The 14,703-nt window shown below is 39.3% G+C and overlaps 1 protein-coding gene across 2 annotated transcripts in view; it reads left to right on the forward strand.

Annotated features, from left to right (window-relative positions):
* Window positions 1-14,703, forward strand: part of plekhg5b (pleckstrin homology domain containing, family G (with RhoGef domain) member 5b) — an 85,217-nt gene that overhangs the window by 22,198 nt on the left and 48,316 nt on the right. The window lies entirely within an intron of this gene.

Consider the following 14,703-nt stretch of genomic DNA (forward strand, 5'->3'; position numbering starts at 1 on the left):
TATTTGTCAAAATGTACCTAACCCTAGCTTCTAGAATAGAAGCCATTTTGAGAGTTTGAGCATTAGTGTAACTGCACTGCTCTGCAATTACACCGCCAAAACACTACAGCTGAATGGCAAATATCTTCTTGCCCACATTGTAGTACACAATGTAGTGGTAGAGTTTTATAATCCGTGAAGTGCACTGTGTAGGGAGAAGGGTGATATTTGGAACAGAGCATAGTTTACATGCATTTCCATGAAAAAAAGAAATGCAACGCTGGCACTTTTTATCCATTTGTGTTCCAGTTCCCGTCCCTTAAGTTCTTCAGTCTTATAATTCATTCTGTGTCATCCAAGCCAATGTCTTTGGAAATGAATGCCATGAATTTGCTGCCATTTGGCAGTCTTTGTAGTGTGTAGAAGTTCATATATCTGGACTTCCTCAGATAATCTCTTCTTAACTTATTGCATGTTTGTCCAAATGCAAACCAGACTTTGTCTTTGCAATCTGCGTCAGGTAGTTATGCTTCTGGCGAGGTGGGTGTCAGGACCTTTTCTTGAAGCAGATTCGAGACAGAAGCCTCAATTGGCCTTTAGCTTCCTCCTCCAAGCATACACTGAAAGAATAAGCTTGTTCTCTCCCTCCCAGGTTGGTGGCATGCTGTGTGGGTGAAGGTGGGGGTCCTGGCTAACAGGTGAAACTGACAACAGCTAATTAGGAAGATATAAATCCCTGTCCAAGTTTCTCAATTCATGAGGCATTAGTTTTTGTATTGACTGTGAGCTGATTGGTTTGGGTGGCAGCTGAGGCAGGAACATATGAGGTGATGTTATTGGTTAATAGAGGTATTCCACTCTCGCAGTCTTTTGTCTGCGTAATCCCGCATCATAGCAGTTTCAAAATATTCAATAAAAAGTACAAATAAGCAAGAGTGTTGTATTTTAAAGGGACATATTCTGCCCTTTTTCCACGAGTGAACACAGTTCTGGGAATTAATGATACGCCTGAGCCATGTTTATGTCAAAATCCCACAAGGATCCTACACCACAGTGTTCTCCACCCTGTCTAAAAGGCCCTGTTCAGAAAGACCGGTTTCAGCGTCTTCCTTTAAATGAGAATGAGCCACAGCTCAGTTCAACACGAGAACTCAGTAAGGGGCGAGCTCTGGGTTTTAGTCATTTTTACTCAGTTCTCTTTCTCCTCTGTTCTTGTTTTCTCCATATTCTATCAGTACTTTTATTCCTGTCTCTAACCTTGTCTTTGCGTTCTCACTGTAATTGGAACGACTCAGAAGAGGAGGCAGGGCTATTCTAAAGTGTTTTCACTCTTCTTAGTTACTTGTTTTATCCCATGTTTTTCTGATTTAGCCAGAAAATGTGGTGTTATTTTACAGTTTCTGGGTTGGTAGGAGCTCCAGGTCCTCAGTTTAATGCGCACAGGCACAGAACAAGTGTTTTTATTTTTGTTTTGTTTTTTTCCACTTTTATTTGTATGACACTTTTTTTTGTACTTGCTTTTAACTAGAAACAAACGTTTTTCATTGCAGTTTGACTTTAATACTGCCTATACTAATGCAACTTTGCTTTTAAACACCATTAACACAATTTTTATTTGACCCTACAAACCCTCTACCGCTGCAGTTCGAAGCCCAGCTGCTTGTTTTATGATAAATTTTAGCCTAAATACTTTTAGATCATTAAGGCCTACGTGTTTATATGAGCGTTTCTCAGTGTCACTCATTCTCAGAGAGGCTTGTATATTTAAGAAAATCCCTCCAGCACTTGGAGATTATACAGTTGGCCAGTCCTTATTAGAGCTTCCCAAACGTACTTACTTAAAGAGCATTTTCAGAGTGCTCACAGCTTATGTCCGGTCAGCTGCTGTGTCCCAAGCTGTGCCTTTTTTTTTGTCGTCTTTTATAGACAATGAATTAATTGATTACATTAATAATTAATATTTATATTTTTGTCTGCCAACAGTTTAAAAGAAAAATATCTTTTTTTAAAGCTTTTTCCAAGAAAATCCCATAAGGAGTAACATGTCACTCTACCCCTTCACCTTCATTCGTTATACGCAGATCTATAAATATGTGATTATTCCCTGTCTCTGTCTCCCCATATGCTTCTGCCACTTGCCTGCAGCTCAAAAGTGCTATTGGTTCCTTAGGTTTATGATGTCATAAACCTTGGCTGTTTGAATCCACCCATTTGTGCTTGTCTTTGGAACGCTGTATTTCAAAGCAGAAATACATTGACTGCTTATTTCACTCACGATGTGTATTCTATATAAATAACACCACAAAGGTATGTTATAACCAGATATAACACTTGATTTTGACTTTGTTGGGAATCATTGTTCATGGGTTTTGTCTTAAAATAATGGATTACTAATCACCAGAGTAATCCTTTGATCAGCGTGAGCAATAGTGATTGCTTTATAATGAAGAATATTGTTATTATTATTTTAGAAATCAATAAATAATTCAGAGGTACAGGGAACAAAGCTTTAAGATTATTAGGAGAATATTGAGGATGGAGTTTAAAGGTTTAGGGCTGAGGGGCTTGTGATTTAATGCTTCTGAATACTCAGTGATTGGAGCATGGGGGAGGTCAGTGCAGCTTTCCTCCTCTTCCCTGCTCCTGTGGCCCCAGGCGCTGTATTTAGACATTACGTAAAGAGATTATGGAGAGGCTCTGCAGGAGGATTGGACTAGGACTCCAGTAGTTTTGTGACATTTTGGACATTATCTGTCACTTCTCAATGCTAGCCTGATGTCTCTTTGTTTTGTTTGTAGTTTTTGTAGAAAATAATACTTTGGTTTTGCACAGTGTACAGAACCTGGCTGGAGTTTGGACACGTTATCATTAGACATTATTCTAAGTGGAATTAGGACCACTATGACTATGATATTAATTCAACATGCACAATATGTCCAAAAGTTTGTGGGCAACCCTTAGAATGTGCAGCCACTCTTTGTATAATCTGTATAGAAAAAGATGGACCAGTAAAAGAGGATGAAACACACGAGCCTAAGGTCACCATTCCTAACGCCAAGTGTCGGCTAGAGGGGTATAACGCCCCCCAACAGTGGGCTCAGTAGCAGTGGATCTCTGTTGTGTGGAGACCCTTTGGGGTGATTTAGGGTGTCAGTCATCCAGCATCACTAACTGCATTACTGAAGTTTTTAAGGCTGAATGTCATCAAACCCTATAGCAGTGCTCTGACAACTCTCAGGGCACTCCAACAATAGTTTGTCCAAAATTATTCACTACCCTTCTGACATAATCTCCTATAGTAATGCACTATACTGTGAGTAATATAAGGAATAGTGTACAGGGAGCCATTTCAGACTGTGCTAGAGCAACCTCCAGCTCTGTTAGAGTAACTAATTTATGCAGTTGATTCCTTCTCTGCTGAACCACAATAGGGCCACTAGGGGGTGACAGTAAAGCAGTTTAGTGAATGTGTTTGATACCTATGCGTGCGTGATGCTAGAGGTTACTTCATTTGCCTCGAAGGTATGAATGTACTGTATTTCCCCTTTGTTAAGTGGAGTTCTGTAGTGTTTATGAGTGTTAGTTTTAGTCAGTGTTTGCTCTGCCGAACTGTGATTATCTGATCTTATTTGTCAACAAGTCTTCAATGCTACACTGAAAATGACAAATAGAAATTTAGCATGAAATGTCTTGGGCCTGTAGGAGCTGACATTTGTTTTAGTTTAAACACATAATAAACAACACACACACACACACACATACATACACATACACACCCCACTGAATCACTGCTTGTGGCTCAGCCACTGCTACAGGAAGGAAACGGCAGCCACTGTTATTTCACAATTCCCTGCCTGCTGCACTGCTTAGATGTCCAGACTAGCAGAGATCATTTTAAATTTAGCTGGAAAAACACTGCTGACTACACAGATCATAACTAGGTCGACAAGTTATGGAAGTATGTTTTCTGGAGGGGTTTTTCTGTAGTTTCAATTTGACTTTTTGTTTCTTAAAAACAAACCAAGATCCACAGAACAATGAATTTTTGGATTTAGGAAATTGAGGTGATCAACACACAAGTTATGAGACTTTTGTTGCTTCTTATGTAGAGTGCAGACCATTTAGAATTGTCCCACTTCCTCATCTGTGTCTCTCCAATCACAGGGCTGGACCCGTGTATATGTGAGCACAAAGATGAGTTAAACAGAGCAAAACAAACACAACGAGTGCAGAGAAATAAGACTACTGATTAAATATGGAGAAAATGAGAACGAAGAAAAAGGACAGAGCAAAACGACTAAAAATCCAGAGTTCCTGCACCTCGCTTGGCACCCCTGGACTCTCGTGCTGAACTGAGCTGTGGCTCGTTCTAATTTAAAGGAAAAGGTGCTAAAACCTTTCTGTTTTGCTGTTTTCAAAATGTAAGCAATCGTTCAGCAGTCAAATTCCAGATGTGGTTGATCAGCAAAGTCATGTTCTGTGTTTCACTTCCGCTCTAATATAACAGAATGGGGCAGATAGTTCTCCTCCAAGCATGTTGAGCTCCAGTGACATTGTGCTTGCTGTGACAGTTTACAAAACTGTAGAGTAGTGACTACTGTTTGACTTGGCCTTTCAGCAGGCTACTTTTTTCTTTGTTGGCTGAATGTGTTATTCATAGATGGTAGATACGCATGCTGTGTGTGTGTGTGTGTGTGTGTGTGTGTGTGTGTGTGTGTGTGTGTGTGTGTGTGTGTGTGTGTGTGTGTACGTACATGTAGGTGAGATTCCTGTCTGAGCACGCTCACAGAAACCGAGCCAATCACCTCCTCACCACAGTCACCCGACATGACCAGACAGCATCCGGGGTGAGGGTGTGGGTCACCATGGCAACCTGTCCTGCCCAACACAAACTACTGCAGACAGGAGGAAGAGGAGGTTAGGGCTGTGAAGGGGTGAGAGTGAAATGGGGGGTTAATCTGAATGTTCCTCTTGCAGTTTTCTCATGTACTCTCTCTCCCTCTCACTAACTTCAGGTAATACGGGCAGTATTCAAAAATATATACAGATAAACCCAAACAATTACATTACCTTCTTGTATCTACACTCATCATTCACTTTGTCAGCTCCACTGAATAGAGAGGAGCAGTTTACTGTTCAACAGTTACAGGCTGTTGCTCTGCACACCTTTGTTAGCCCCTGTCACCCTGATGTTCAGCAGGTCGATATTCACTCTGCTCTGTCTACTCGTCCTCTTTTAATTTATCTCAAGGTTATCAACTCTCTGTGGGATCATTTCCTTTTATATCTTCATGTCTTATCTGTATTCTCATCACCTGAATCCCGAGGCTTCCTGCAGCCTGGGTGGATCAGTGGCCGTGAACTCCAAACACCTGACTGCCCACGCTACCTTACGTTTTTGGCTGACGCACTTAAGCCGTTATAGGCTTTCACTGGTGCGAAAAAATTCATAATATACAGCTTACACCATAGTCTTACTCACCTCTGTAAAAAATAATAGGCTTCACAGTGCTGTGAGAATGCCACAGGTTTCTGGCTGTGAATCTCCTGGGGACACCAGATGGATGGTGGTATTATTTGAATTAGCTGTTAAACCAACACTAATAATTCTGTCTCTACAGACTTTGTGAGCTACTCTAATGAGCATTGGTTATTTAGTCCCTATTTAAGTGGGTTGCCAGGTCCTCAACACAGTTTATATGTCAGCAGTGTCTGTCTGGCAGGCTCTCTGTCTGCTCTACTGATGCACTCAAATGAAAAAATTTAAATGGTGTGCTGAATAATAAATATACCCCAAAAATGGCTTTTTTTATGTGAAAAATATCAGGAGAAATTTACTTAAACAACTACACTCAATTCGCTTTGCTTTGTTACACCTTACATAATCACCCATATTATGTTTTGATATTTTCTCAAAATGTTTACTGCATATTTTATGGATTTTTTTACTGTTCTTGGCAATAATTAAATGATTTTCTTTAAATGTCTAAGGCAAATTTTTATTGACTAAATTATTTTTTGCACAGTTTAATTTATGGTAGGGCCTTTTGTTGTAATATTTTAAATAATATTTTGAAACATGAGTGACAGTACTGAAGACTTTGCGATGTAAAGGTGACTAATAATATTTGAATTGACAGGTTCATACATTTTACTGTGTTTAAAAAAATGAAATAACCAGTGTCTACTTGTATGATGTGATATATGATGATGAAATATGATGTGTGTCTGTTTTTCACATATTAGCTCGTCAGACTGGATGGTTTACCTAGACTAACTGCCGCTGACAGCATCCAAACTGCTCTTTCACTGTTTACTGAATTTTATTTTACTGTCTTTGTATGATTGGAGATACATGTATGTATAAAGTAGATCACACATCTCTAAATATCTTTGTATTGTAATTGTAGGTAGGAGTAACTGGCTGTAGGTTGTGTCCATCCATCAGCCAACACCCCTAGCTATTACACATTGCTGATTTTTGGTAGGTTGTTTTTTTGGGCCACAGAGTAATTGAGCAGCAACTCCTTTTAAAGCTAATATTGTTTCCTTTTAAAAAATGAGCTCTGATTCCTGAATCCATTTGATTCTATATCGGAACTTAACCATTTCACTTGTTTCACAGTGTTGTATTGACAGATACATGAAACTCGACACACTATTCTTCACAGTTTAATCATTGCTGACCCCCACATGGTCCCCAGTCACACAATCACAACCAACTATGGAGGTTTAACGCATGAACATATTTCCTGAAACCAACTACTGTTGCTAACACAACACCACTGGCGATCAACACACTTGGTGGAGATCTAAACATTATCTGGACATTATTTTTGATTGTGATTCCTGGCATTGTGCTTAAGTTGAGGGAAGGAGGAGGGCCATCCAATTCTTCCAAAGAGAACGAGGCTCATTGTGCTGTTTTGGACTTCTAGCCTTTGACGGACAATGTTTCACCAGAGGATCAAATTACCTGGGAGTAATTTTCACATCCTGTCATGCTTTTGTTGTCTGTTGTCTGCCAGCGCTTCACTTTTATTACATTAATTGTTAGTTTAAGTGTAAGTTAGTTTCCTAGTGTGTGCACATCCTCAGATCCCTTCACTGAAAAATATTACCCTCTACACTGAAGACATAATTCCACTGAAGTTCCATCGAAGTGATAAATCATGATGGTATGTTCCTTTACATTCCTAAAACCACAGAGGGTTATGCATTAAGGAAGTGCTCTCAGTGTTAATTGATTTGTAATGTGATTTCTTGGATGTGGCATGTGTTTGGAAAGTAAGATTTTATAGATGACTTCATTCTTTACAGGTAACAACCAAATAATATTAAATAATTTTGACAGACAGTTGTGAGTTCAGGCCCTGTCTCAGATCACTGGGGGAGGGGTGGAGGGGGGGCTTTCTTGTTGTACAACCACCTCTTGCTGGAGTTTTTCATCACCCACCAATCTCAGGAGTGTTCAAACCTCTTCAAAAACCATGCTGTAATTTTACACACTGCTGTTGTAAGTCTAATAAAAAGAAATGGTATGATTGCTGTAAATTGGAGATGGCTATTTTGTGCTTTAGGTCTGCATTTCATGGTGAAGTAATCTATCTCTGGTCAAGTAGTGCTCTGCATGGTTTATACATCTAGTTTAGTATCTGCTTGGCTCATTTGTAACAGTACTGCTTCCACATACCAGGTACCCGATTTGCTTAGTGGAAAAAAAAAACAAAAAAACAAAAACAAGCTGAGCCAAGTATTTACCATTCATTCATTCATTGTCTGTAACCGCTTATGCCATTCAGGGTCGTGGTGGGTCTGGAGCCACACTCACACGTTCACTCACACACACACCTACAGACACATCTGAGCAGCCAAACCACCTTCCAACGTGTGTTTTTGGACTGTGGGAGTATGTACCATGCTGTGAAATTTGCCAGTTGCCAATATATGGGCACAAAAGGGCTGCTAGATTTTTAAACGCCTGGGTGTCACTGCTGGACTGTTGTCCACCAACCAAAAAGGTCCAGACAAAAGTGTCCTGTGGTTGGCGTCCTGTGTACACTGATTAAAGACTAGAGGACAACCAACATGAACTGTGCAGCAACAGGTGAGCTACTGTCTCTGACTTTACATCTACAAGGGGGACTAACAAAGTGGGTGTGTCTAACAGTCTGGACAGTGAGTGAACACGGTGTTTAAAAACTCTAATAGCACTGCTGTGTCTGATTCACTCATACGAGCACAACATGCACATTAATACACCACCAACACACCAGTGTTACTGCTGCACTAAGAATGGTCCACCACCCAAATAATACCTGCTCTTTGGCGTCCTGACCATTGAAGTACAGGGTGAAATTATGCTAAAAATGTATGCAGAGCAACAGATGAACTACAGTCTGTAATTGTAGAACTCCACAGTGCTCCTGGATGGAGCTGATAAAATGGACAATTAGTGTAGATGCAAGGTAGGCGTTCCTAATCCAGTGATAGTTCAATGTGTGTATGTATGTGTCTGCAAGTCTTTTTTTTTTTTTTTTTGTATTATAATATATAATATTTTATATATATATTTTCTTCTCCTACTGCTTCAGAAAAGGTATTTTTTCCAGAGATATTTTTGGTTCCATGATGTTGTACTGCTGTGAAATATAATTATCATATGATGCTAATCCCAGATACAGTGCTAAACAATATATTGTGGCAATTATTTATAGAGATTGCCCAGACGTACAACCTCAGTCTGAAGTTTTTCTTTGTCGTCTTGGCGAACAGTTGCGATGTGAGGACCCTGCACCTCGCTGGATGTCATGGTCATATTCCAGTGGCTTGCCAGGCCATTATATAACCTGCTGCAGCATAAATCCAGCTTAAGCAGACAAGTGAATGGCTCATAAGTTAAAGGGAGAGACTGAAAGGCCAGACGATTGGCTTTGAGAGGAGAGTGAAGGCCAGATGACTTCAGCATTGCATAATGGCGCATAGCGGTGAAAGATGGTGGAGAGAGAGATGATCCTACTGCCGGTGCAGGGATTGTGGTTGTGCGAATTCTTGGTGGACAAGCACTGCCGGGTATTGGGCATATGGCCTAAAAGTAGGCTAATGCTTTTCCAGGGCGTGAAGGAAGAAAGAAATGCCTTTGATTTGGCCTGCAGGGAACATTAAGGGATCAATCATCTTCATAGCATTGACATTGATGGTGGCTTTCGCATTAGACTGCTATTTGTTTGCTTTATGACAGCTCCTGCTGGAGGAAAGTGAGGTGGTTGGTGTCAGCTTTTGCACTAATGATGATGAAATGTGGTTCATTCATGGTAGAAGAAGGCTTATAAATAGATTTTCCAGGCTTAGGCTCCAGTGTTTAGTGAAAGAAATAAATCAGTTAGTGTTTTTGTGTATGTCTGTTGGTGTAATAATGGAGGAATGGCAAGAAAGAGCATTTGTATTTATTTAAATATCGGTATTGGAGTTTTTGGAGAGTCCCTGTTAGGGGTGGGCAATCTGGCCCTAAAGTAATATCACGATATTTCAGGGTATTTTGGCAATAACAATATTCTTGGCGATATGAAAAAACACTGAAAAATATTACATGGTTATATTAATTTAAAAGTCTAATTTTAATACAAATGTAACAAACATTAAAAAACTGTAAATATTTGCTTATTTTGGAAACTGTAATTTACTAAGTTTCTGATTTTGTATAAAGCAATAATGTAGCATATAAATCTACCACACAACCAAAGTACAGAAGATTTTGTTTGCATTTAAACAATTATGCAAAAATTAACCTTAAATCTTCACATTAAATAACCAAATAAACATGGAATAGTTGCTGTGCGGAGTCATTACGTAAACAAGCAAGAATATTATGATTATCACAATATTGATTTTTTTTTATATATAATTTTAAATATTAGGATGATATTATTGCGAAAAATACAACATGGCACAACCCTAGACCCTGTGCCTCTCTGTGTTTCTCATGCTCTAGTAAAACAAAACAATACCTTAAGTTTAGAGCCGATTCCATGAATACTTTTCCACTGAAATGATTTTATCGTGTGTGAGAGCAAAAAATAGAGTAGGACGTCTCCATACATATCATAAAAATATGTTCTGACAAGACTACCTTTCTTGTTTTAGAAAGTATTCCCAGAACCATAGCCTGGGAGAAGATGTCTGATATGCAGGATACCAAATATTGCTCTCTCACACTCCTTATCTGTTGTTTCTGAATCTCTGTTGGTTTCTGCCTGTCTACCTGTCTTTTTCTTGTTAATTTGTAATATTTTAAGTAAGGTTTAGTAACCCTAAACATAGGTCACCATCCTCTCAGCTGTGAACAGACAGCACGTCTGAATAAGAAAGGAAAAGAGCACTTGACCCTTCCTGGAAACAGCTCAATCAAATAAAGCTGTGTGAATCTCTTTGGCTCTTTGGTTTCAGTTCTACAAAATGTTACAACATTTATGAAGACATTGTTTTGCTTACATCTTTTAAAACCTAAATAAATACATGACAAATAAGTTTCTTTGTTTGGCTGCCTCTCCATTGGATAATAATGCGATAACTCTTTAAAATGGACATATTATGGAAAGCTCACTTGTTCAGTTTATTTGCACATTAATTTCAGGATTAGGATTTCATTAGGACTTAGAACCTTATTGGCATGTGGAAAATGGGTAGAATATTTGCCCTTTATTTATGACCTGATCTGAGAACTTAGAAATGGTGGTAAGATATTGCTATAATGTAAATTTGGGCTGACTTCTGTGTGTTTACAGTCACCATTTGTGTATAGCTAATATATATACAAGCTAATCTCAGAGTTAGCTGAAGGCCAGTCCTCCCACTCAAACACACAACTTTGTTTCCTTTTGACTTGTGCTTGAGTTTATCAACAACCAGTTGAGTCATTTTGACACACGGTCATGATTTCACTGAAACCAGTGGCAGGGCACAGTTTAATTTGGGCATTTTTCCCCGAAGACGTCCGTATTTTTCCTTTGTTCAACATTTTATTCTTCCCTAACGCCCACACCATTTCTGAGGAAATCTGTCGCCATGATTTGCTGCTGTCTGCGGTCTCTATAGTATGCAGAAGAGGAGTTTGTTTCTGAACTTCTTTAGTTCAACATTATGTCCATCGACATCTGACCAATCACAATTGGCCCGGTCTGTGTTGGTGCGACACGTAATTAATTTCTGAAGAGATGCGCGTCAGGCTACGCCATAGGCTACAGCTCAAAGGCGTCTGCATGTCATTCAACAGCTAGATCCGAGGGAAAATAAAGGGGATTTCCAGACCCTCTCTGGAACGAGGAGATAGGGGTCCCACACACTTGGTTTCAAGGAATAAGCAGCCGTGGACCAGGAAACTGGCATGCATGAACATGATTTGGAGACGGTGGGCCACAGACAACATTAGAAGACATGTTTGCTCTTTCAGTGGAGCGTAGGAATGTTTTTTCGATGTTATCCCACTCAAAAAAATAAAGATCAAGGGTGGGACAAGGAAATATCGTTGTGAAAATCTCAGTTCAACATTCGACATAAATTCTACATAAATACAACAATCTGTGTTATTTTCTGATGTTTTCTGATTAGACGTACAAGGTTTGACAAAACATACCTAATACGCTCTAATTAAATAATTCAGCTTCTTTAAAGAAACCCTAGGTAGAATTTTGACCTAATAATTACAGCTTCAGGATGATTTTGATGCTCCAGTGACTTTTAATAGGAAGAGTAATAGGAAGAATATGTCGAAGCATGTGTCGTGGCTACTTCAAGCTCAGCATGGCAGAAACTGCACTATGGAACTTTAGGAGGAGGGTAGGAAACCAGTTCCCACTCCCTCGACCCCCCCCCCCTTGATTTCAGGAGAGTGTTGTAGAACTGAGTTACCCAGTACAAATGTAGAAGGAGACAAAATGCCAAATCTTACCGTTTAATGTTGTTTATTAAATGTTGTGTTGAACCATTTGAATGGTAAACAGGTTCTGCAAATGGATGGAGAATGTGTTGTATATGGTTCTGAGTTCTATACAGAAATATTGTACTAAATGAAAGTGACTTCTGTTCTTTAGTGAAGTTAATGGTTCAGTGTAGCACTTTGAGTTCTGTACAGAACCATTATAAATGGTGAAATGCTTCATCATGATAGTATGGTTCTATATGTCTGCAAAAAAGTGCCCTTCTATGTAACAAGCTGGAAATTGTAACAATAGAACCCTTTTTGGTGCAATACCTTCTCTTTAATCTGAAGAACCACTATGCAAAAGCCATTTCACTATGCAAATGTGTGAAGACGTTCAGTACAGAAATCATGGTTCTAAATTATGCCATTGGCTTTACTTAAGAACCCTTGAAGATGACCTTTTTTTAATGGGTACATTAGAAAGCCAAGTCTTGGATGCTCACGCCCAATGCCAAGTATGGTCACCAATTGTGGGTGCTCTAAAGTGATAGAGCACCATTCCAGTGTTCTAACTACTACTGCAAAGCTTAGATCCTGTTTCAGATGTTCCTGATCATTTGTGGAGCAGGTATCTACAAATCATGGATATTCCTGTATTCTTAGTAGCATTTGACACTGATGGAAACAGGCATTAGACCCTTTACCTCAGGCCACTCTTAATCCTGCTCCTTAGGGCAAAATCTTTCTCCAAGAGCAGCCATGCTGCAGTGAAGTCAGAGGGTTAATGCCAAGGTCAACCTCAAAGGAGCCCCTTTCCCTTGTAGCTGCCTCCAAAATAGCTTTGCCTTAAGGCCCAAATCCTATGGGGGTAATGTCAAAGCTGCTGACCTCTTCTTTAAGTATAGGCCCCTTTAATTAGAGAAGGCAGTAGGAGTTTCAGGGGCGACACTAGGGGTCCCACCCCACCTCAGTCATATTTCTTCTTTCTTAGGAAGGAAATTGTAGACAGTTTTAGCAAGCACAGCATGGCTTATTACATAAGACAAATCAGAATGGTTTTAGTCTAGTAGTAACATACATCTGGGGTCTAAAACAGCTCTGGTCTGCTGGCCTTTTTGCTAGCACAGCGAGAACTGATGCTTTAAAGGCTTGTTTTTGAAAAAGGCCATCCATCTGTTTAGTTCAAGACTAACATATTAGGTCTGTGAATAAGTTAATTAACCAACTGCATACTACACACTAATATTTTGCAGTATATGCTATGTTCTAACCTAGGTACAAACCCAACTGTTCATAACAATTGTACTGGACTTTACCTGGACGTTATCCTGGCACCTGTTTGGGTAATGTCTGAGTGAACGGACCATTTGTGGACAGAGCTGGTAATATTCTGGGATGCGTTCCTGTAGATTGCAGGTGGACTCTGCACCCACTGTTACGCAGATCTAGCTGAAGTGTTACAGAATAACAACAAAGAAATCAATGACATATTAATACCAGATTGTTATTTTTTTTATGGTGGTCATAAATGTGTGTTAACTATTTAGCTTTAAATATATAGCTCAGCCAACTATATTTGTAGGTGTTGTTAATCATCATATTTGTTATTTATACAACAGTTATACAGAGTGTTTCAGCCTAGTTCAGCAGCCACTCTGAACAATGGATATTTACATATTCATAAATTATGAGACAAGGAACAGTAACAACAGCTGGTTTAGTTCGAAGGAATGAAGAGGGGTTAGAAACCAGTAGTGCAGATGAATTATAGCTGTTTTGAGTACAAAACCTATAAAGCCACCAGGGGAAAAAAATGATGGGCAAAGAAAATATGAGACAAGGACATAAATTCTACCACTTTTCCCACAAATGAACACAGTTCTGGTTCTTAATGAAACATTTGTAACATTCTTTGGTCAAAAAACCACAGCTCATTTGCCTGCCGTATATACAGCCCTGTTCAGAACGACCTGTTTTAGCATCTGTTCCTTTAAAAGAAAATGAGCCTCTCTTTATTCTGTAGGTAAAGCATGCAGGTGCGAGGAGCAGAAACTCTGGTTCTAAGTCAGTATTGCTCAGTTCTTTTTTTTCTCTGTTTTGTTTTTGTTATATTTACTTGCATGGCTCTATATATTCATTATATAGTGCACTATTTTGAGGTTCTACCATTTTGCACTGGTGTCCAAAAATACCCTAGTAGATAGTGGATAGCTTAATGCACTGCATTGTTTAGTAAAAACATGTGTTAGGTGTCCAAAAGCATTCATTAACCTCCAGAATTCAGTTACATGTTACAGTGCACTATATACTGAGTAACGTAGGGAACAGCGAATAGGGAGCCATTTCAAACACAGCTCTCTTCTTTGTAATCTCATATGATGGTGGGTCCAGCGTTGTGATTTAATGGACTCAGAAAGGGAGTGGAACAGTTCTGAAGTCCATGCCATCTTCATAAGACACATCACAAAATAAGAACAACTTGTTTTATCCTATGCTTTCAGATTTCAAAAGCTCACCTGCAACTGTGGGGAAACTTTTCCACCTTAAGTGATTTGAAACAGCAAAAAAATATCAATATTTCCCACCTATGGAGCAGGAATAGAGCAATATCCTCATCTCAGTTCATTCTTTTTAACGTTTGGAGTTCTCCATTGTCTAAAACAAATACAGATGCCTCTCCCATGAGCAGAGAGAGAGAGAGAAAGCCTAGAATACAGTACCATGTCTGGGGCTTTGTAAACACATTAGACTGTGTTTGAGCATGCCAATGGACTGCAGAGCTTGAACAACCCTTTAAGTTGTTG

Source organism: Hoplias malabaricus, chromosome 5 (assembly GCF_029633855.1).
Source record: "Hoplias malabaricus isolate fHopMal1 chromosome 5, fHopMal1.hap1, whole genome shotgun sequence".
Lineage (NCBI taxonomy): Eukaryota > Metazoa > Chordata > Actinopteri > Characiformes > Erythrinidae > Hoplias > Hoplias malabaricus.